General features: G+C 50.9%; 1 protein-coding gene across 1 annotated transcript in view; it reads left to right on the forward strand.

Moving 5' to 3' along the window:
* LOC140904638 (uncharacterized) overlaps window positions 1–24,323 on the forward strand; it is an 819,798-nt gene that overhangs the window by 130,609 nt on the left and 664,866 nt on the right.

Here is a 24,323-nt window from a genome sequence, read left to right on the forward strand (position 1 = left end):
CCACCTGAGACTTTTTTAACCAAAACATTTTCTTCAAAATATTATTTTTTCCTCCTGCAAAAACATGCGTTTCTGAAATCAAATCTGGTCCAATCCTTCTCTCGACACCATCCCATTAAGAACAAGGCAACACATCAATGTTTGGCAAAGACACACACCTCTTGGAAGAACTCTCGTAGCAGATCAGAGATCAGCAGCTTTTACTGGAGCAAATGCAGGACTCTTGGTTCCCTTTTGTTGACATGTGATTTCAGCTGGGAATGCCGGCTCCCCAAGCCCCCCCCCAGGAGTGTCACAGTGCCTGTGATTTCAGCTGGGAATGCCGGCTCCCCAAGGCCCCCCCCCCCCCCAGCAGTGTGACCGCGCCCGTGATTTCAGCTGGGAATGCCGGCTCCCCAAGCTCCCCCCAGCAGTGTAGAAATGCTGAAATTCTGGAAGAGAGTCAAGAAAAAAGTTTGCTGGGGATGTTTCTCCACGTCTCGACGCTGAGATGATTTTCCCCTTCGTGGTCAGGCGTTTGGGTCATTTGTTTAGTTTTTTTAAGTTACTTCTATTAACTCCCCTGCTACCTGCTGTTTGCGGTGCTGCTGGAGCAGTGTCGGCCCCAGGGTGTCAGAGAGGCAGGGTGGGTGAGTTAATATATTTTATTGGACTAACCTCTGCTGGGGAAAGAGAGAACAGATACAAGGGTTGCTCGTCTCTTTCACCAACAGAAGTTGGTCCAATAAAATATATTATCTCATCTGCCCTGCCTGTTTGCTGTCCACTGACAGTCTGGGAATATTTCCTCCAAATCAACAGACTTTTTTCCTCCCTGCTTGTGTTGGAAAAGTGGCAGGGCATGAAGCGAAATGGCATGCCAGCTCAGAAGCATTTAACAGCCTGCACTTGGCCTGCCAGCAGCAGGTGTACGGCTGCCGGCTGGCTGCGCTAAGGGGATGCCTCCCTGATGTTTCTAAACCATCGAATTCTCAAGGCAAGACCCGAAACAGAACCCTGGACTCCACAGTCGCTCAGTCCCCTAAGCAAGGAGGATGCAGTGGAAATTATCTTCTCTTTTAGCAAGTGAAAATTAAATCGTCTGGGCTTGGACGAACACCACGTTATTTCTATTTGTACAAGCACAGCCTTCCCCTTACAAACGCATGCTAAGCAGCGGTGTTTTCTTTAAAGCCGACAGATTCCATTACCAACAGCTGGAGACAGGGCCGGCCTCAGGGAAAATGGCACCCGGGGCAAACTTGCATTTTGATGTCCCTGGCCCCCATGGGCATGATGTCCCCCCATTGCCCCGGTCCCCCATGGGCTCCCCAGGCTCCCCACCCTCCCTTCCCCAACCCCTGTACTGTGCAACCTTCACCACTAATCCCTGCACTTCCCTCCTGAGCCCCTAACTCCTGCACTGTGCATTCCCCCTCACCCCGACCCCTGCACTCCCCTCCTGTGCCCCTAATCCCTGCACCCCCTTCACTCCTACCCCCTGCACCTTCCTCCTGTGCCCCTAACCCCTGCACTGTGCCCCCTTCACCCCAAACCCTGCACCTCTATCTTGTGCCCCTAACTCCTTCGCTGCGCCCCCTTCACTCTTACTCCCTGCACTCCCCTCCTGAGGCCCTAACCCCTGCATCCACCTCCTGCACCCACATGGGGAAACTGTCCTACCTGGATGCACAAAGCAGCTGGCATTGCTGCTCGCTCTCCCACTGGACTGCTGCTCCTCTGCCCCATGCACCCCCTGGGCTGTGTAAGGAGAGGGCAGGAGAGCAGCAGCTGCTGATGTAGTAGTAGAATTTTATGTTTGTATTTTATATCATTTAGAATGAAGGATAAAGAATAATAATATAGTATGTATTAGTGTATGATTTGATCATATTCTGCCAGCCACCCTTTCTGAATAGCAGAAAGAAATGGTGTAATGGGCCATCAGCCAGAATCTGTGTCTGGACTGATTTCAAGGCAGTGACAGATCCTTTGAGGGTCACCAATTTGTTGTAGGTTTAGCATTTTAAAATAAGGAAAGGAATGTCATGATCGTTCCTTTTTTTTTTTTTTTTTTGCACTGCAATTTGATGTTCCTGTTCAAAATGTTCTGTGTAAATTAATTTTGTGTGTGTGAATGAGGAATGTGTGGGTTAAGAGATAAGTGTGAAGGCCATCGCTGAACCAGATGGTCTAGGGAGGAGCCGGAGACAGATGCAAGGGTGCCAGGAGGGTGCAACACGCCCCTATTGAAGCATTGGAGGGCAGATTGACAACTCTAAAGATGAGACAGGCACCTATCAATGGGGACAAGATAGCTGTGATCAAAACCAGCATGGGATAACTCCCTAAGGAACATGATGTAAAGAATGTGAAGGACAATTTAAGAAAACAAGCACTCGTCAAACAACAATTGATTACAGCATGATGGTGCAAAACTCATTGGCCCCAGTGAAGGAAAATCACTATATAAACAGGGTGCCTTGCCATGAAACTTTGGGTTCATCCTGCCAAGACTTCCCCTGAGCACCGTGTCGTGACCAACGGAACCGGGCTCCTCCCCACTTCTGATCAACCTAGCTGGCCACTAGGTTGATCCGGACTCTGGACTGGTAACTATAACATCGACTGGTGGGACAGTGTGTGTGTGTGTGTGTGTGTGGTGTGACTGAATGCATATGCTAATTATTGTATCTTCAATAAAGGCAGCGTATTGCCTTTTGCCCGAAAAAAGATCCCATGTGCTTCTTATCAGCATAACATTTTTGGTGGAGAATTTCAAAAGGGGGAAGACATGCACTGTGATTGTTGAAAATACTGCCAAATATTGCTAAAAGGTATACCGTACACATAAAGTGATCAGTCATTCAGGTGTGCACACCCCTGGTCATAGAAGTGCTGGGCAATAGGGGGAGGATTAGAATCCTCACTCTGACCCATCTGTCGGGGATAACTATACGGATAAGATATATACAAACTGTCCAGGTATATACACCCCCGGTTGTAGAGGCGCTGGACCATAAGGGGGAGGATTAGAGTCCTCGCTCCTACCCATATATCAGGGAAAAATTGCATAGGTGAATATACTTTCAGCCGTAGCAGGATCGAGCCCAAAAGGTAGGGCTCACTGTCACCCCTAGGTCTTTTTCCGCAGAACTGCTGCCTAGCCATTCGGTCCCTAGTCTGTAGCTGTGCATTGGATTCTTCCATCCTAAGTGCAGGAACCTGCACTTATCCTTATTGAACCTCATCAGATTTCTTTTGGCCCAATCCTCCAATTTGTCTAGGTCCTTCTGTATCCTATCCCTCCCTTCCAGCGTATCTACCACTCCTCCCAGTTTAGTATCATCCGCAAATTTGCTGAGAGTGCAATCCACACCATCCTCCAGATCATTTATGAAGATATTGAACAAAACCGGCCCCAGGACCGACCCTTGGGGCACTCCACTTGATACCGGCTGCCAACTAGACATGGAGCCATTGATCACTACCCGTTGAGCCCGACAATCTAGCCAGCTTTCTACCCACCTTATAGTGCATTCATCCAGCCCATACTTCCTTAACTTGCTGACAAGAATACTGTGGGAGACCGTGTCAAAAGCTTTGCTAAAGTCAAGAAACCATACATCCTTCCCCTGCTCCCTTCTCTTCCCCGACCCCCACCCCCGCCCCCCGGCTCAAAACTCAAAAGATGAAAAAGCAAACCCCACCACAAATTTATTATTTTTAAATATTTCATGATTTTTAAGGCAACCTGCTGAGATTTGAAGGCTGTGGGTTGGCAAAACTCTGCAAGATACAATAAAGTGGCATTCCAAGAGGACAGAGTTAAGGTTATATGGGGGAACTGGCACCTATAACTGAGCTCCTCCTGGTTAGCAGAGCTCTGTGGTTCGTTTTCCGCTGTAGTGCTAAGATTCTTTCCTAGTGTTACATGGGGAAGATCTCAGCTGAGCATTTCCTGGTTTTCTAACAGCTGAATTTGGGGCAGTGACACCCCGGAAGGGCCTGGGGAGCGGAACTGCCTGTTGGTCAGCAAAAACAGGGTGGATTTGATTTTAAATCAAATTGATTTAAATCACTAGTCAGGAAGACTCGATTTAATCATGGATTTCTACATAAAAGTGTATTCTTGTTGGTTGTTATAACCTTAATACATGTTCTTCACAACTCAGAGATAGATGTAGGTTTCATTTTTAGAAGGTACACACTATACATTTTTAAAGGGTTGTTGGGAACACTGGGGCATGGCCACTAGGTAACTCGAGGGGATGGAAGACCACAAGTGTCGATGAAGCCCCCTCGCACTAGGCCCCTGTGTCCTTGGCCCCCCCCTCCTGCCTGGAGGCACTCGCAGCAGCTCTGCGTGCTAGGCCCAAGTGTCCTTGGCCCCCCCCGCCTGGAGGCACACACAGCAGTTATGCTGAGAATCTGCAACAGTATGTTGCAGAGTCAGACTGCCTGAAACTAAGCAAGGCCAAACAGGGAAGATATGGAAGAACAATGCTGAATAAAGCAGCTTTATGTATAGTTTAACAAATGATACAGAGAATCAGGGAACTAGCTGGGAACTGGATTGGCTGGCTATATGGATACTTGGAGCAGCTTGCTATTGGATAAGTATGCTGGGAAAAAGGATGTATAAAAGCCTGTGTAACTTCCTGCTCTGTTGTGCAGGATTTGAGATTTTATTCTCCCTGTACCTTTTTGCAGCTGCAAATAAACTTTTCTGCTTCTCCACCCCGTTGTGATTATTGGGTGCAGCACACCGGGTAACGAACCAACTCAAGCTGTTGTTCAGCCTCTCGGCACTGGGTGCCGGCAACAGCTTTTGGCGTCCCTGGGTGGGCTCGAGGCTGCAATTTAGCCTTGCCCGGACCCCTCCTGGAGGTCGAGGATTGCGGCGAGAACCGACGCCCAGCGCGCACCGGTGAGTTCATCGGGGGCCTCGGAGGAGACGCGATTTGATCGACCCCAGAGGGCACAACGGTGCAATGCACTCATATAGTGGAGAAGCTGTTGTGGACCACGGTGAAGAACCAGTCCCTTAGACGTGGGGGAGGAGCAGCTGCAGGGCCACGGTGAAGAACCGGTCCCTTGGATCAGGTAGGATCCTTTTAAAATCCGGATTATATGCTCTGTTGGAACCTGGGGACGCCCAGAGTTACCCTGTAGGTATGGGACAGGGACAGAGCTCAGAGGTTAGGGCACGGTGTATGCCCCTAGAGTGCATTCTAGCAAACTGGAAGGTATTTGGTGCGGATCCGATGACTAAGAGCCAATTAAAACGATTCTGTACAGTTGACTGGCCTCAATATCAACTAGAGGACCAGGAGTGGTGGCCACCAGGAGGGTCAATTAATTACAACACGATCCTCCAATTAGTTTTGTTTTGTCAGTGAATGGGTAAATGGAATGAACATATGTATGCGCATTTGTTTCTGACTTTATGTACTCGACCAGATATTTTACAGCGCTGTAATCTGACTCCAACTGGTTTGGTAGCAGCTAATGTTAGTCCCCAGACCCCAACCCCCACTGTAATGGCAGAGCCGGTGTCCCCTTCGGCCCCCACACCCCCACCGTATAAGGGTAGGATGCGTCGGGTTACAGAGATTGCCCCCTCGGTGGGACTCTATCCTTTGCTTACCGAGACGGTTGTGGCTTGCCCAGGGGCAGACGGACGTCAGGCTACCACTATGCAAGTTTACACCCATGTGCCATTCAATCCAATAGACTTAGCAGCTTTTAAAACACAGGCTGGGGAATTCTCAATGAACGCAAGCAGGTTTATTTCAGTCTTTAAGGGGTGCCTCAGTAGTCACAAGCCGATTGAGACGACTGTAATATCCTCCTGAGAACCCTGTGGTCTGAGGTGGAGAGGGATCAGGTTACAGCTAAGGCAAGGGGAGCGTCAGCGTTCAAGCGAAAAAAAAGAAAGGAATCTATCTGTCAAGTTCCTCTCCAAATAATTGTGAGCGGCTCAAGGCATTTCTGGGTATGGCAGACTTTTGCAGGATATGGATCCCAGAGTTTGGACTGTGGGCTAAACCCCTGTACGACTGTGTAAAAGGAGCAGATCATGACCCCTTCTATTGGACCCCAGAGGCTGATAGGGCATTTAAAATCCTGAAAAGAAAATTAATGGAAGCCCCAGCTCTGGGCCTGCCAGATCTCTCTAAGCCGTTTCAGTTGTATGTACATGAACGAAGGGAGGTGGCCCTAGGAGTGCTTACACAGCTGTTAGGAGCATGGAAGCGTCCTGTGGCTTATTTTTCTAAGCAATTGGATCAGGTAGCAAAGGGTTGGCCGGCATGTTTACGGGCAGTCGCAGCTACTGCCCTATTGCTTGAGGAAGCTGAGAAGCTAACATTGGGAGGGGTTATGCAAATCTATACTCCCCATATGGTCCGAGCCTTATTGGATGCAAAGGGAGGGCTTTGGCTCACCCAGGCTCGGATTGCTCGGTACCAGGCTAAGCTGTTAGAGAACTCTGAAGTCACCCTACAGCCTTGCCCCTCCCTTAACCCAGCCACTCTCTTGCCAGAAACAGAGGAACAGAAACATAACTGTTTAGAGATCATAGATGTCCAGTACTCCAGCCGTCCGGATTTAAAGGATGTACCCCTCCCAAATGCAGATTGAGTCGTACACTGATGGTAGCAGTACTGTAATAGATGGGCAAAGGAGGGCGGGTTATGCTGTTGTGACCCTCCATGACACTGTGGAAGCAAAGGGGAATGCTGACAGCCCAAGGCTCCCCAGTCAAGTACGGGCCCCAAATCCTCCGGCTCCTAGAAGCCATACAACTCCCCCCTTTGGCGAGTGTAATTTGAACGGCACAATTAGAAATGCCCCCACTTGTACCCAATCAGGAGAATGGGATGCCCCCCTAGGGGCATATGAATTGTTTAAAAAAGCAGCCAAAGCAGCCTTAAATATCCCAGGAATCCCCTTAAGAAACAGTCCTTACTGGGCCCTACAGAGTCACTATTTTGTATGTGGCCAAAAGGCTTACAAGGTGCTGCCAGCCAACTGGACAGGTAGCTGTTATATAGCTCATGGAGTTCCTCATCTTTCCATAACTGCCACACTGCCCAAAGGAAAGATTAGAAATGCCCGAGACACCTCTGTTGAGTCACGAGAAAAGACCCTGCGGCGACTGACTACGGCATTAGAGGGCAATATGAAGAATCCCCTCACAACCGAGAAGCTGGTAGGGTGCTCTGTACTGGGAATAGCGCCACTGTTTACTGGGCCAGCTATGGCATGCATAGGCTGCTATACTGTAAGGCTGCAGATGGTACTTGAGAAAGTGGCCTTAGAGTTAGAGGACTCGGTTAGTGATTTAGGGTCAGCAGTAAAAACATTAAATAAAGAGGTACAGCAGCTCAGGACGTTTTCCCTCCAAAACAGGCTGGCTTTGGACTATCTCTTGGCATCCCAAGGAGGGGTTTGTGCCCTTATCGGGCCCCGATGGTGTGTATATGTAAATGATAGCAGTTATGAAATCTATAAAAAGGTGGTACAGGCTGAAGCCCATGCCCGAGCCGGAGCACAGGTTGCCTATACTGCCCCAGAGAACGATTGGTTGCAAACCTTGTTTTCAGGCTGGGGTTTGTCGTCTTGGCTTGGTGGTTTATTTAGCCTGCTATTGAAATTTCTCTTTCCTGTACTGCTTGTATTACTGGTATTATGCTGTGCGGTATCATGTGTCAGGGCCCTTTTGCAAAAGTTAATAAGTCATTCTCTTCAGGGCTATCACAAAGTGCTTATGCAAAGTCATATTGTAAAGAAATATGTAGCCCAAGTGAGAAAACTCAGAGCCAAGGCTGTTGAGTGTTCTCAAAGGGGGGAGTTGTTGGGAACACTGGGGCATGGCCACTAGGTAACTCGAGGGGATGGAAGACCACAAGTGTCGATGAAGCCCCCTCGCACTAGGCCCCTGTGTCCTTGGCCCCCGCTCCTGCCTGGAGGCACTCGCAGCAGCTCTGCGTGCTAGGCCCAAGTGTCCTTGCCCCCCCCCCCCCCCCCTGGAGGCACACACAGCAGTTATGCTGAGAATCTGCAACAGTATGTTGCAGAGTCAGACTGCCTGAAACTAAGCAAGGCCAAACAGGGAAGATATGGAAGAACAATGCTGAATAAAGCAGCTTTATGTATAGTTTAACAAATGATACAGAGAATCAGGGAACTAGCTGGGAACTGGATTGGCTGGCTATATGGATACTTGGAGCAGCTTGCTATTGGATAAGTATGCTGGGAAAAAGGATGTATAAAAGCCTGTGTAACTTCCTGCTCTGTTGTGCAGGATTTGAGATTTTATTCTCCCTGTACCTTTTTGCAGCTGCAAATAAACTTTTCTGCTTCTCCACCCCGTTGTGATTATTGGGTGCAGCACACCGGGTAACGAACCAACTCAAGCTGTTGTTCAGCCTCTCGGCACTGGGTGCCGGCAACAGGGTGATTTATTCTGAAAACTTTTCAGATGAGTTTTACAGCTATCTCAGAAAATGAATGATTGTTTGGTTATTTCATTTACCCAAGGTTATTGAAGCAGATAGTTCCCCTCCCAATGACTTCATAAATATCTCCAATTCAACAGGTTAATCGTTAATATTTGGAGGATTTTCTTGCCAGGCTGTATATCACCTCTCCATATTTATTTATTTATTTATTTGAAAACATTTTTGCTGTTAACAAGCATGTTACCTCTGGAGACACAAATCCACAGTTTGAGAACTGCAAAACCAAGCATCTCTGATGGTATCTTCTAGACTGAGCACTGAATCCCATTGGGTAGATAGAAAGATTAACCTACACAATCTATACAGAAGCCTGTGGAACCCCATAAGATTGGGTCCTTCATCCATGAAGTATTGGAACTCATTTACAAAACTTTTCTTAAACATTACATGAATATATTGTCTCATACTATAGAATTAGAATTTATCATCCCTATTCCATGATGAGAGATCTTGGAGCTAGAATGTATCTTAATTAAAACTATCTTTAGATAGCTTTTTGAGGGGCAAAAACCATTTTATCAAAAAAATCCAATTTTTTTGATTTTTTTTTTTTAATCATTGATTTTTATCCACCCTGTTTGCAAGTGAATAGCAAAGGTGGCCCCAGCAGGGAGCCAGAGTGTCCAAATTCTTAGTTGGTGGGAGAGCCTGTCTGTAAGCATCTGTAAAGCATCTCACTTCAACAGTGACTGGTTGAACGATTTATTGTAAGGGACGCCCTTTCTCAGACCCTTTCCCTTTATTGTCTCCCAACCCCTCACGTCAGTCCCTGACCCAGGATTGCCAAGCCAAACTCAAATACAACTTGTTTGGTTTCAGAGTAACAGCCGTGTTAGTCTGTATTCGCAAAAAGAAAAGGAGGACTTGTGGCACCTTAGAGACTAACCAATTTATTAGAGCATAAGCTTTCGTGAGCTACAGCTCACTTCTTCAGATGCATATCGTGGAAACTGCAGCAGGCTTTATATATACACAGAGAATATGAAACAATACCTATTCCCACCCCACTGTCCTGCTGGTAATAGCTTATCTAAAGTGATTTCCAGCACAAATCCAGGTTTTCTCACCCTCCACCCCCCCACACAAATTCACTCTCCTGCTGGTGATAGCCCATCCAAAGTGATAACTCTTTACACAATGTGCATGACAATTAAGCTGGGCTATTTCCTGCATAAATCCAGGTTCTCACATCCCCCCCACCCCCATACACACACAAACTCACTCTCCTGCTGGTAATAGCTCATCCAAACTGACCACTCTTCAAGTTAAAATCCAAGTTAAACCAGAACATCTGGGGGGGGGGGGTAGGAAAAAACAAGAGGAAACAGGCTACCTTGCATAATGACTTAGCCACTCCAAGTCTCTATTTAAGCCTAAATTAATAGTATCCAATTTGCAAATGAATTCCAATTCAGCAGTTTCTCGCTGGAGTCTGGATTTGAAGTTTTTTTGTTTTAAGATAGCGACCTTCATGTCTGTGATCGCGTGACCAGAGAGATTGAAGTGTTCTCCGACTGGTTTATGAATGTTATAATTCTTGACATCTGATTTGTGTCCATTTATTCTTTTACGTAGAGACTGTCCAGTTTGACCAATGTACATGGCAGAGGGGCATTGCTGGCACATGATGGCATATATCACATTGGTGGATGTGCAGGTGAACGAGCCTCTGATAGTGTGGCTGATGTTATTAGGCCCTGTGATGGTGTCCCCTGAATAGATATGTGGGCACAGTTGGCAACGGGCTTTGTTGCAAGGATAAGTTCCTGGGTTAGTGGTTCTGTTGTGTGGTATGTGGTTGTTGGTGAGTATTTGCTTCAGGTTGCGGGGCTGTCTGTAGGCAAGGACTGGCCTGTCTCCCAAGATTTGTGAGAGTGTTGGGTCATCCTTTAGGATAGGTTGTAGATCCTTAATAATGCGTTGGAGGGGTTTTAGTTGGGGGCTGAAGGTGACGGCTAGTGGCGTTCTGTTATTTTCTTTGTTAGGCCTGTCCTGTAGTAGGTAACTTCTGGGAACTCTTCTGGCTCTATCAATCTGTTTCTTTACTTCTGCAGGTGGGTATTGTAGTTGTAAGAAAGCTTGACAGAGATCTTGTAGGTGTTTGTCTCTGTCTGAGGGGTTGGAGCAAATGCGGTTGTATCGCAGAGCTTGGCTGTAGACGATGGATCGTGTGGTGTGGTCAGGGTGAAAGCTGGAGGCATGCAGGTAGGAATAGCGGTCAGTAGGTTTCCGGTATAGGGTGGTGTTTATGTGACCATTGTTTATTAGCACTGTAGTGTCCAGGAAGTGGATCTCTTGTGTGGACTGGACCAGGCTGAGGTTGGTGGTGGGATGGAAATTGTTGAAATCATGGTGGAATTCCTCAAGGGCTTCTTTTCCATGGGTCCAGATGATGAAGATGTCATCAATATAGCGCAAGTAGAGTAGGGGCTTTAGGGGACGAGAGCTGAGGAAGCGTTGTTTCTAAATCAGCCATAAAAATGTTGGCATACTGTGGGGCCATGCGGGTACCCATAGCAGTGCCGCTGATCTGAAGGTATACATTGTCCCCAAATGTGAAGTAGTTATGGGTAAGGACAAAGTCACAAAGTTCAGCCACCAGGTTAGCCGTGACATTATCGGGGATAGTGTTCTTGACGGCTTGTAGTCCATCTTTGTGTGGAATGTTGGTGTAGAGGGCTTCTACATCCATAGTGGCCAGGATGGTGTTATCAGGAAGATCACCGATGGATTGTAGTTTCCTCAGGAAGTCAGTGGTGTCTCGAAGGTAGCTGGGAGTGCTGGTAGCGTAGGGCCTGAGGAGGGAGTCTACATAGCCAGACAATCCTGCTGTCAGGGTGCCAATGCCTGAGATGATGGGGCGCCCAGGATTTCCAGGTTTATGGATCTTGGGTAGTAGATAGAATATCCCAGGTCGGGGTTCCAGGGGTGTGTCTGTGCGGATTTGATCTTGTGCTTTTTCAGGAAGTTTCTTGAGCAAATGCTGTAGTTGCTTTTGGTAACTCTCAGTGGGATCAGAGGGTAATGGCTTGTAGAAACTCGTGTTGGAGAGCTGCCGAGCAGCCTCTTGTTCATATTCCGACCTATTCATGACGACAACAGCACCTCCTTTGTCAGCCTTTTTGATTATGATGTCAGAGTTGTTTCTGAGGCTGTGGATGGCATTGCGTTCCGCATGGCTGAGGTTATGGGGCAAGTGATGCTGCTTTTCCACAATTTCAGCCCGTGCACGTCGGCGGAAGCACTCTATGTAGAAGTCCAGTCTGCTGTTTCGACCTTCAGGAGGAGTCCACCTAGAATCCCTCTTTCTGTAGTGTTGGTTGGGAGACCTCTGTGGATTAGTATGCTGTTCAGAGGTATTTTGGAAATATTCCTTGAGTCGGAGACGTCGAAAATAGGATTCTAGGTCACCACAGAACTGTATCATGTTCGTGGGGGTGGAGGGGCAGATTACCTAATTGTTCAGGTGGCTGAGCCCGTTTTCCACAGGGTCAGTCTGAGTTCAAGTCAATGCCGCAGGGCATTTCAGGCTGCTGTCCTGTCTGGTCCAGCCCAGGGGACAATATCTGATGCTTCCAGGAAAAGCAAGAACCCGCTGTAACATACATGGCTAGTTTTACCATGCTGTAAATGCAGGTGGGGAATTAATTACTGACCTCGGTGGCGTTCAGACTATGTCCTGAAGCATGGGATTGGGCCAGAGGGACAGCTAGCGCTGGACACAGTGTGTAGGGTCTCGGAGTGGGAAGTTCCTTGGAGAATTCCACTGGGTGGGAGACTCAGCTGTGAAGGGAGGGGGCGGGCAGGAGCATCTCATAAACCCAAGATTGGAATAACTGAAGTATAGTTCCTTTTACATGGAGCCTCAGCTCTCTGGAACCTCTGCAAACACTTTAACCACATGTTTAACTCCATCTGTAGGAGTAGCCTTGGATCGCAGTGGGAGGGCTCAGGTGCGTAAGAGTTTGCAGGGTGGGCGCTCAGGGCAGTCCCTGACACCAGGGCAAAGCGGATGTGACGTGCCACTGTCTGGATTTGGGAGCCTGCCTGCACACCAAATTCATTAGGTGCTGGGTGGATGACTGCAAGGCGCTGGGCTGGGGAAAATCAGCCCCGGGTGGTTATTTTGAGTAGAAAACCAGAGCCACTTCTGGGGTCTTTCAGCTTCTAATGCCCTTTCTCTTCTGCAGCTGGATGTAAGCCTATGATAAAATCCTTCTCAATGCCAAGTCAGTGCCATAAATAACTGGGCTGGGTGCAGGAATCAGTAGGGGACGTTCTCTGGCCTGGGTTATGCCAGGGCTCAGACTAAATTATTCTTCCCAAAACTTTTAAAAGCTGAGCCCCCTCCTCAAGGCAAAGAAACCAATCGTGCCCCTCACCCATCAGCAATGTGTTAGTGACCCCAGCCCCCATTTTCCTGTATACATCTTCAAACCCCACCCTTCCCACCATGGCTAGCCCTTCCCCACGCTTCATGAGACGCTGGAGGAGATGATCCTAACCATCCCCTCAAACCTTAAGAACTGGAGGGACCCCATCTTGGAGCATCTTAAAAATCCCAGTTCCCAGAGTCTGGAACAGGGGCTGCTTTGCCGGGCTCACCTTTCTCCCTCCGTCAGGTTGGCCGATGGGGATAATGAGCCTGGAGATCTCATTCCCGCTGCTCTGAGTGCTGCCCATGTGCACTCGACCCAACTCAGCTCTTACTGTACCCCAGGAACGTCTTCATCTTCTGGGATCCTCATGGCAGCAGTGGGATGATTTAACGGAGTCCCTTAGTCATGGGGCCTTTCTCTCTCTTTTGTTTCAGAGCCAGCGTCCTGGAATCGTCTCATGGTGCGTGGAGTGGTGGGGGTGGTGGGGGTGCTAGTCTTACTATACCAATGTGGGTTTTGGAAAGGTAGAGGGAAAGTGTTTGCCTATTCGCAACTCGTCTTCAGGAAGCTGCTGACTCATCCCTCCCAGTAGCCTGGAAGTCCGCAGGATTCCCAGGAATCTGAGCTCCCCGCAGTGTGTGACAGGGACGGGGACCAGGCCCAGGGAACCAGAAACAGGAATCGAGACCCAGCCCTGGAGAATGGGGAAGGAGACCTGTTTGCGAATTCGTATCCAGTCTGCTGAATTGTTCACGTCCAGACCCTCCCCCCCAGTTCTTAAAAAGTCGAAGCATTTCATTTAGACACTTTCCAAACAAACCATTTTGATTTTTTAGTTTGAAACAATTTTTTATTTAAAAATGTCCTTCACTTTTATTTTAAAAATTCAAAAAGTTATAACCCTGGAAATGTTCCTGGGTCTTTTTTTTTTTTAAAAGCTTTTTGGTTCATCAAAAATTTGGAAAAATGTTAGTTTTGTTCAATCTGAAACCGTTTTTTTTCCATCTCTTTTTTGGAATTGCCAGTGACCAAAAAATTCTGTTTGCCCAGCTCGAGGGGCGGGTGAGGATTTTGGCGGTTATATTGTGGGTCTCTAAGGCCCCTTGTTGCTCAAAGTTTTCTTACTGCAACAAATTAATTTGGGATGAGGGCAGGATTAGCAAAAGCTTCCTAAAAGTGTGCGGGGGGGGGCTGCTGGCACAAAAACTGTGGCCCACCCCCTGTGCCACCCCTTCTCCTCGAGGTCCTGCCCCCTCAAACTGCCCTTTTCCCTGAGGCCCCCCCTCATACCGCCTTTCTCCCTGAGCTCCCACTTCATGCCGCCCCTTGCCCCCAAAACACTGCCCTCCCCACTCCCTTCTCTCCCCCATCATCCAGTCGCTCACACTTATGGCCAGTAAAAAGTGGTGGGCCCTGGTCTCCCCTGTTCCAGCACCCCTGGATGAGAGTGGGAGAGGATGAAGAACTCCTTTCAAATATAACTCCCCCCCACCCTCAGAAAAGCACACTTTGCCAGCAACAGCAAAACATGCACCTAACCAACACTGGCCAGTCACGCTGTGTTGTGTGTGACATTCCCGTCCTGGGGCGGTTTATGTCTTGGAGAATGTGAACCCTGCCGGCCTGGGTGTTTCTCTGCGTAATGTGACCTCAGTGTTCCTGATGAGAGCCATTGTTTGTAAATGTTTCAGTAGCAGACATATTTATCATTCATGTATAGACAGACATTTATTCACAATTAGAACTGGTCAAAAATAGGGAGGGTGGAGAGGGTCATGAAAATTGAAGAAGAAACCACTCCCCCCCATATTCTTCAAACTTATTTGGAAATGTTTTTAATTATCAAATTTTTGTTTCATTTTGGTGGGAAAAACTCCATGTTCTCTCTCAAGTGGGCAGAGAAATCCAAGATGTTTTTTTTAAAGAGGTAACTTTTTTCAAATGATCAATGTAATCCAAAGTGGCATTTTTAGTTCAAAGGTTGCATTGTCAGTGTAAAACCCTTTTGAACCAGCTCTGTTACTGTATAACAAGATGAGTTTATTTTTCATGATGCATTGTTTGGGCCAGGTTCCAAGTGGCATTTCAGTTTTTGCACAGCTCTTCTCTTCTTGCATCTGCACCTCTCATAAGCTGTGGCCTTAATCTTGGGCCTGGAAACACTTATGTGCATGTTTAACTTTAATTACTGCTGTGAATAATTCCATTTCAATGGGACAACTCTGAGATCGGCTTTACACTACGGCCCTATATCGGTGTAACTATGTCGTTTATTCAATTTTCTTTCTTTTATATGTGAAAGTTCTTGAGAGGTTAAAGCAGGTAAAATACATGAACAGGTTCGGACAGTCCGAGTTTGTCCGTGCAAAGTGACAGCAGAGATGTGGGATCTGCTAGTTTTCCATAAGTCTCTCAGGGTTACCCAGGATAAATTTGGGGATCTCTGTCTTGCATCGGGAATGTTCCCTGAAAGTGTCCAAACAGCTCAGAGCTACAGAACCATTCCCTGGATCCATTCTTCGAGCTGTCTTCCCAAGAAAGCAGTCTGGCAAGTGTTCCTGTCAGCTCATTGCTAAGTTATCTGTCAAAACACTAGAGTTTTCAGGTGCCTAAGTAGCCCCTGGAATCATGGTGAAATTATCCTCCCCGCCACCACCAAAATTGGAAATCGTGCCCCGGAGTGCACGGTACCCTACCGTGCTTCCCCCATAGGAACTGCATGAACAGGCAACTCTGCAAGTTCTCTGCATGCCTCTGCAAGTGACCCCCATGCCTCTCCATTTCCTTGGCCACATGGATCCTGTCCCCATGCCGGCGAATCCAGAAAAAGAGGGAAAAGCTCACCACTGCGACCACCTGAGGGTGGTGTTGGGTTGAGATCAGCTGGTCAAAGCAGGCAACAGGGACAGAATCTGAGACTTGAAGCTCCTCGAGCGACCTCTGACCTTTCTAGACCTGCCCTTCAATCAGACACAGCGATTGTAAAGTTGAATGTGATAGTAACTAGACCCATTTTAAACCCTTCACCACACAAGACAAAGTCCGTAGGATTCATCATGAACTATTTATTTCTCCTCCCCTGGCTCCATGCAGCCACCAGCCACCTTGAAGCTTTCTCTCGTCTCTCCCAGGCTGTGCTCACTTGATTGCAGGAACTCAGTGGAGGGTCCAGCTTTGCTCTTTCGCTTCCATTCTTTACCTCTTTGGGTGGCTGCATTTGCAAGTGAGCAGCCTGATGGAAGCACTGAGTCCTCTGTCTCGGCAGACAGGCCCAGCCGTGAAAGCCAAAGACTCCCTGAGAACAGGGGGAGGTTCGCCTGAACTCTCAGGAGAGGAGACTTGGCCCATAGGTTAGGGTTACCATATTTGAACTTTCAAAAAAGAGGACACTCCGAGGGTTGGGGGGGGTAGCCCTGCCACCTATCTACTCCCTCCCGCTTCCTGCCCCCTGACTGCCCCCCCACAGAACCGCCATCCCATCCAACACCCCCTGCTCCTTGTCCCCTGATCACCCCCTCCCAGGACCCTGCCCGCTATTTAAGTCTTCCTTCTCCCTGTCTCCAACTGTCCCCTCCTTAGACCCCTCCACCCTAACTGCCCCCCTTGAACTCCACCCCCTACCTGTCCCCTGACTGTCCCGCCCCCTATCCGCCACCCTGTCCCCTGACAGACCCCTGGTTCTCCCACCCCCATCCAACCACTCCCTGTCCCCTGACTGCCCCCGCAGAATCCCCAACCCATCTAATCCCCCCTGCTCCCTGCCCCTGACTCCCCCCCGAACCTCCTCACCGTCCAACCCCTCCCGCTCCCTGTCCCTTGACTCCCCCGACCCCTCTTCATATGCCCACCCCCTGACAGGCTCCCCCCAGAACCCCTCATCCATCCAACCCCTCCTGCTCCCTGTCTCCTGACTGTCCCTTGGGACCCCATGCCCCTTCTCCAGCCCCCCCGGCCCCCGTACCCTGCTGCTCAGAGCAGTGTGTCTGGGGTGCGGAGCCAGACACAGTGCCGTGCTCCCCCACAGAGTGCGCAGCTCCCCCTCCGCCCCCAGAGTGCTGCATTGGGAGGGAAATCCTGGCCCTTTGGAGAGTTTTACCAATTCATCCCAGAGGGCAATTTAAAACCCAAAAAGCCGGACATGTCCGGGAAACTCCGGACGCATGGTAACCCGACCACAGGGACTCCAGGATCTGCAGCTGCTACCACCTGTATGGTGAATCCTCCGACTCATCACCAACCAGCTCTTCCCCATTCTGCAGCCTGGCCCCATGGTCTGACCGTGCAGGAGAACAGAAACCCTTTGGGACAGCAGGAGAGTCTCCCCAATGCCGCACTCTTCGCATGGCTTCCCGCGGTCATCGTGAAACACGACTACCCTGCCCCCAGGAGTCTCTCAAGGAGCTGCCGGCACAGTCACTGGGCACCCACTCGTAATGCTCTCGGGCAGTGGCATTGCAGAGAGAGCTGAGCAGACCATCCCTCTGTGACTTCCTGAATTGCTGCCAGGACGGATTCTCCTCTGCGCTAGGGAGAGTCCCCGAGGACAAGCAGCTGTGGTGGGGGAGGGGGCAAGACAAACACTCCCCATGAGCCCTTGACTAGCAGGCAAGCAGGACTCTGGGAGCCAAGGGATCGGTGTGTCTTGCTGGGAGAACAGAGCTGGAGAGCAGAAAAGGGCATTGGAGGAATTGTAGAAAAGTCAGTGTCATGGCCGGGTCATGGGCAGCCAGACCTAGTGGTCAGAGGCAGAGTCCACACTCACGAGACAGGAGTTGAGAGTCAGCTGGGTCAGGACACTGGAAGGGCAGAAGCAAAAGACCACATTGTGTTCAGCACCTCAAGTCAGATGAGTCACCCCGAGTCAGGATGCCAGGAAATCAAGCCTGGGGAGTGGGAGCAGGAACAGCCAACACACGGTCCAGAGCCGGGGAGGAGCTCGGCTGTTCAGACAGCTTCTTGTTCCTGCTGCTGGTTTAAGGAGGTCCTGGGGGCCAATTAGCTGCTCTGGGACTCTGCCAATAGGAGCCTCAAACTGGGTCTGGACTTCGTCAGTCCTAGGTAAGCAGTTTTTCGTAGGCTTCCAGGTGGCGTGCTGGAGGGTGGCTGCTCCCAGGAACCCTGCAGACCCGGGTTAATGACCCAGGGGTCAGGACAATGAGTGATCTCTTCCCGCTCAAACCTCCTGCACAAAACAGTCTCCAGGGTCCCGGGCGCATCCTCTGAGAAGAAAGAAACACAGTCATGAGGACAAATAGGCTATGGAACAGGAGCCCCCTCTTTGTTACAACAGCCCCAAGTGCCCAGAAGAGTGGACAGTTCTTACCTCCAGGAAATGCCTGGGATCTTCCATCTAAGCCTCAATGGGACCCCTATTGCTTGGTCTGACAGGAGGAGATCATGTGTCCCCACTGCTCCCTGCACTGGGCTGGCTGCAGCACACATCTGTGTAAGAGGCTGGGCCAGAGAGGTGTTACAATCAGGGTCCAGGCAGCCCAGAAGGAGAACAGAGGGTCTGAAACCAGAAGACGAAGCAATCAAATCAGCAGATTCGACAGAGAAGTTTTCTACCCTACAGGGACATCAAAGAAGGTCTGTTAGGAAAGCTGAGATGTTAGTCTGGAAACTGCTTACGCAAAGATTGTGACTTGTTAAGATTCAGTTTTAGTCACTACAAAGTGTGTTGTGTTTTGTTTCTCTCTTTGAAATGTGTCTCTTTCTCTTGCTTAGTATCACTTAAATCTCTTCTTTGTTACTATGCTTCCCAAACCACCTCAGTGTTGTGTGTTCGAGTGAAGTGTGATTCTCCAGCCTACCCAACAGGCTGAGCTGTGCCCTGTCTCTCTGAAGGTAGCGAATAATTTCTGAGCGGTGCTGGGCCCAGAGTCCAAGGGCAGTTCACCAGACATCTTGTGGGAAGCCCAGAGACCAAAGGAGCAGGAGAGATTCTGGCCCCACTGACCCATGGGAACTTCCCACAGAAGAGCCTACACAGGGCTCTAGACACGGCCACTTTGGGTGTGTACCAGAGTTCACTCACCGCTAGATGCTGGCCAGGACTCGTGTCACTGCTTTCTCTCTGGGCTAGCAACCCCGCTGATACTCACTCTTGCAGTTTGTTGGCTGGGAACTCAGCCCTCCAACCAGGTGACTGTCCTTTACTCCACTCCTTCCTGGGTTGTGCTCCTTGCAAACAAAGTCCCAAAATGTCTTGAACAGAAACAAGGCCTTCCACCCTCATGGAGAGTTCTGCCTCAGCCTGATTTCGGTTCGGGTTGCCCTTCTTGGGTTTCTCTGGTCTTCTATGTCCCCTTCCTTAGGGACCGTGAGAGAAGCCATCCTACCCTGGACTCCAGGGTTTGGCCCAAGGCCGTCTACTGAACAGCTCACTCTGCTTCTGGACTTTTGATGCTGTTTTCCCTTGTTTCCTCTCAGGTGGGGTTCACTTGATCATCAATTTGGCCTAGCCCCAGGCTAGGCAGCCATAGGCCAGGCCACCCTGTTAGATACCTCCTCCTTCAAATCTAGTCCAGCCCGGCTGACAGGTTTGCTGAGGGGATGGGGAAACCCCATTGCTGATCAGAAGGAGGTCAGAGTCTGTTCTCTAGGAGCTGAAGGTCCGTTTGTCCTGCTGCGGGAAGTGGAGCTGGAGGGCAGAGATGTTAGGTGAAAGAGACTACATGGTGGAGTTGGAGACTGAGGGACGGGAGCCTCCTCCCAGAAACCCTGCCAGGAGAACAGGTTTGAGGAGGAGTTCTCTGGGGAGCCTCTTGCTTGGAAAAAAACAAGGGTGGCACATTGATGGAGATGTCTCTGTCCCAGGGATGGGGGAAGCTCCCAGCCAGGCTATGCAGCAGGGATCCCATTTCTCCCCCAAGAAACCCAGATGCCCAAAGAAGTCAATGGCTCTTACCTCCAAGAGGGAGCGGGGTCTTCCTTCTCAGCCTCTTTGAGAACTACCACTGCTTGGCTTCCTAGGACAAGGGACCTGTCCCCACTGCTCCCTAAGTTGGTTCAGCTTCTGACTGCACCCATCTGGGAGGCTGTCACACACCGCAGGGCCTAGAAGACACGGGGGCAGGAGGCTCCTCTTTATCTTAGACTCGGAGAGCCCAGAGAAGGGCCAAAGGAAGAATAAAGGGCAGGAGATGAAGCTAGCCCTGAGCCTCTGTCCCATCCTCACCTCTTCAAATATGGAGCTTCCTGAGCTTCAGTTGGGCACGCAGTCTGTAGCCCTGATCCAAAGGTCCTTCTGCGCCATATGGGGCAGGAAGATCTCTGCCTGGGAGCACGGGGAATGGGATGGGGGTGAGATCAAGGAAAGAGGGGAGGGATATGGGTGTGAGGGAAAGAGCTCCTGCCCCAGATGAAGGAATTTGGGGGGCCAAGGGAAGGACACAGCTCCACAGAGAGGGGAGAGAGTTTCTGCGAATGCCAGGGCCTCCATTTCCGCTTCCACTAGCCTGGCATTTACAGTGAGACAGAGCAGTACCTGCAGCAGGGAGCGGGACTTGCTGAACAGGGAGGGGAACCTTGAAGAGCGTCAGATGAGCCACAGCCCTTGCAGCGCCTCGGGCATCTGGTGCAAGTGCCGGATGATGTGAAGCTGGCACATGACCTTGGCTGTGACATCCTCGTGCTGCAGGGGAACGAGAACATGTCAGAGACTGAGACACTCCCCAGGAATCAGGGAGGATGAAGGGCACCTGGAACCAGCACCATCATTTCCACCCAGCAGCTGCTCATGTCTGAGTGGTAGATTCACCCTCCTGACCCCCAGGATGGAGGCTTGCTGTCCTCTCTAGTGACCTCCAGTTCCAACCCCCCTCCTTGTCGGGTGAGCTCCTGCCACCTCCCCATCAGTGCCCGTGACAGCTGTTCCACCTCCAACCCACCTGGGGACACCGCTCAAGTTCGGAGAACCCTCTCTTCCACCCCTACCTCCATCCCTACCCAGGTAGGGCATGGAGGGGGCTCTAGAAGGGTGGTGGGGGGCGGGAGGAATTCTGGCAGCAGTGAAGTGGGATGGGGGGAGCTTGAGACCTTTCCCCAACACACCCCAGTGACAAAAGCTGAAACCACAGGATGGCAGCCCTGTTGAACGGGGCAGGTCAGCAGCCCCTGCCAACTGAATCCTCCCAATCTCTTGAGAGTGGGTCCAGCCTTACCAGCAGCAAGACCAGCTTCCCACGCCCATGTGCCTCAGTCAGTCACCATCACCACTCAGTCCTTGGCCTCCCAGGCTGCCAGGGATGGGAGCAACTCTCGATGGTGGCTGGGGTGACATGGACACTAGATCATGGGGAAATGGGTGCAGCTCTGTGGGGCAGGAAAGGTTCCCAGAGGGCACTTAGGGGACTCTCCTGTCCTTCCCAGGAGTGATAGCAGAGCACCACATCCTAAGAACAGAAGTCCATGAAGTCCAGAAGTCCCCACTAGGCTCCTTGCTACCAGGCCAGCGCATGGCAAGAGGATGGGAAGGAGGCCCTGGGCCCCACGCCAAGCTTCTGAGTCGATTGCAGCTGCTTACCGTGTCCCCCATCAGTTGCTGGGCTTCCCCCAGGAGGGAGTAGACGAGCACCAGCCCAGCCTGGCTGACACGCAGCAGGGGGTCATAGATGGCCAGCAAAGCTGTCTGCACGAAGGATCTTCTCTGCCCGACGGAGAAGAATTTTCCAAAGACCTAAAACCAAGAGGACATGAGGCTCGAGCAGATTGCCCAGAGCCAGCCTCCAAGTCCTGGAGGTACAATGGCGTCTCATGCCCCAAAGAGTGGGGAAGAGAGCTGCTGTGGCCAAGGCAGTTCATTCCCCAGGAGGCTTTCAGGGTCCCAGGGCTCAGGGAAGCCCCTTTATTAAAAGGTCGCAGATGCTGAGGGACCAAAGCCTCCAGTGGCTCTTTCGGGAAGGCAATTTATGGCAGGGTCCAGGATGGGCTGGAAATGGATCTCTAATGTGTGTGAGCAGGCCCAATCTGCTGTGCAGGGCACAGAGATGACAGGGGACCCTGTCTTGCTTCCAGCAGAGAGATCTCCTGCACCTCAGCGGCTAGAAGAGTGTGCGTGTGGAGGGGGTTGGAGCTGACAGACCAAAGGTCTCTTCCCCGAGCTAAGTGATTTCTCTAGTTGCTGGCTATGGCCTCTGCAACTCCTTGGTTTCTTCAAGGGGAATCCAACCTGCAGCCTGACAAGAACAAGGAGACTCATGGCCCAGTCTCAGTGTGGGACCTTTGGCACCAGCGTGTCCCACTGGTTGCTGGATGAGGAACTCTGAACTGGACATAACGAGCGGGCTCTTTTCCTGTCTCCAGGAGGCCTCCACTGCAGGGAACCCAGCCAGCTACACTCCCTGAGCTGTGTCATGCCCTGGCACAGTGCCCTTACCTCCCCCACTCTGGCTGTATTCTTGTAGCCCAACAGCCTGCTGTCCTGGTGCCAGTCGTAGCACCAGAGATCTTCCGCCTCATGTATGGTCAGGCCTGGAAGAAAGAGAGAGAGAGAGACTTTTCTTCTCATTCTGGTTGCAGTTTCTGTGTCCTTCCAATCCCATTGGTGGCTGCACCGTGGAGTGGAGAAGAACAGAGGCAGAGAGAGACTTGTCCTCCAGCTGGGGTCAGTCTGAGAGAAATGGTCTGGGGTCCCATTATCAACCTGTGGTCACTCTCAGTCCCCTATTGAGTTCCGTGTCCCAGCTGGGTTCCTTACCCCTCTGTTGGAGCAGCAGTTGGTAGAGCCGGTAAGTCCCCTCCCTGGCCTGCCGGCTGATGTCCTTGTCTGGATCGCTGACAAATAGAGCCAGCTGGGCCACATGGTGCCCCATCTGAGGGAACTCGGCTGAGATCTAATGGAAGGGAGAGCAGAGGGGACTCCATCAGCATTTTCCTCTCAGCTCCCTGTCCGCCCTGGTCCAGAGGGCTCCTTCCCCTTAGCCCCTCTGCAGGAGATGCCGGGGGAGAGGAGCTTGAGATCGAGCCTTCATTTGCTCTGCTGCCAAGGGAGCCCGGGATGCCAAGCAGGGGCTGGAGCATGGTCCCCTTAAAGGCCCAGGGACAACACTGAACCAGGACAAGAAGAACTTGACTCAAGCCTCGCTCAATCCTACTCTGACTCTGCCTCCCCATGAAGAACCCTCCTAAGCCACAGCCCCGGCAGCAGCAGCAGATCCTGCAGCCCGCTGGAGCCAGCCCACCTCCGCCTGGAGCCAGCAAGCTGGGCTCACTTACGTCAAACTCAGGGAGGGTGACTGTGTATCTCAGCAGGGCTGTGCTGCTCCTGATGGCCCTGGCTCGCTCCTGCGACACCCTGGACACGACCCAGAGGTTGACATGCTGTGGGGAAAGGAGGCAGGTCAGACTCAGTGGCCAGCTGCTCCTGCTTTACAAATGAGCCCCCCACGCCTCCAGCCCCAGGTGCCTGAGACATTCTGCGCAGGGGGGAATATCTGAGTCCTTGATGGCAGAGCTTTAGAAGGGGATTCTTTCCCCCAGGATGCAGCTTGTACCCTTCCGGTCACAACTTCTCCGCGTCTCTCTAGATTGGGACAATGTTCGGGGTCGGGGCTGGTCCCATCCTCCCAGAATTCCTGATTCCTGAACAGTTCACCAGAAAGAAGACTGAACCCTTGGACCTTCCCTGCTACGCAAATCCTTGGGGGGATGTAGGGAGTGACTGAGAGCACAATCCCCCCAGGAATTTCAGAGCAGATCAGAGGGAAGGGCTGATTCCCTGGGGCCCTCCTGTTTCTCTAGGAAGGAGCATGTGCCTCTTCTCTGAGAACTAGCTCCCTAATCTCATGGGCTCTGTGTGTTGGAGGGGAGGGGGAAGGGTGGATTTTCAGACTCTCACTCCCCAAGACAGCCAGGAGCCCTGTGCTTAGTGCTCAGCAGAACCAGGCAGAGCTCTGGCTTGGAGTCCCAGCTCCTTCCTCTGTTCCTCAAGAAGGAAGGACCTGACACTACATTGCACTGACCAAGGACGGCCCACTGGGGACCCAGCTAGGAGGACAGAGTAGAAAATGGATCTTCCAGTCTCTCCTTACCAGTCCCCCAGAGTTACGGTGAAATGGGGCTCACCTCCAAGATGAAGTGGAGCCTGTCTGTGTCTGGGGACTCTGCCAGCAGGTTCCCCAGCATGGCATCCAGGACCTCTGGGATGACTTTGTGCAGAGTCTGCAAAGCAAGGGTCAGACTTAGGGAACCTGGGCCTACACCTGCCACAGGATGGGAAGAGGGGTCTCTGGGAAGCACTGGGGAGACTCCCAAACACATCTCCCAGCCTCTCTCCTTCACATCCCACTGCAGGCAATTCGCAAGAATTGATGACCCCTGGACCTTTAATCCATGAGCTTAGCAGGTCTCTGCAGAGGGCCTTGTAGGCAGAAGAGTAGGAAACAGCCAAGTTGCTATGGATGGAAGCTGGGCTTCTGGGCAAAACACGGCTTAT

Source organism: Lepidochelys kempii, chromosome 14, assembly GCF_965140285.1.
Source record: "Lepidochelys kempii isolate rLepKem1 chromosome 14, rLepKem1.hap1, whole genome shotgun sequence".
Classification (NCBI taxonomy): domain Eukaryota; kingdom Metazoa; phylum Chordata; order Testudines; family Cheloniidae; genus Lepidochelys; species Lepidochelys kempii.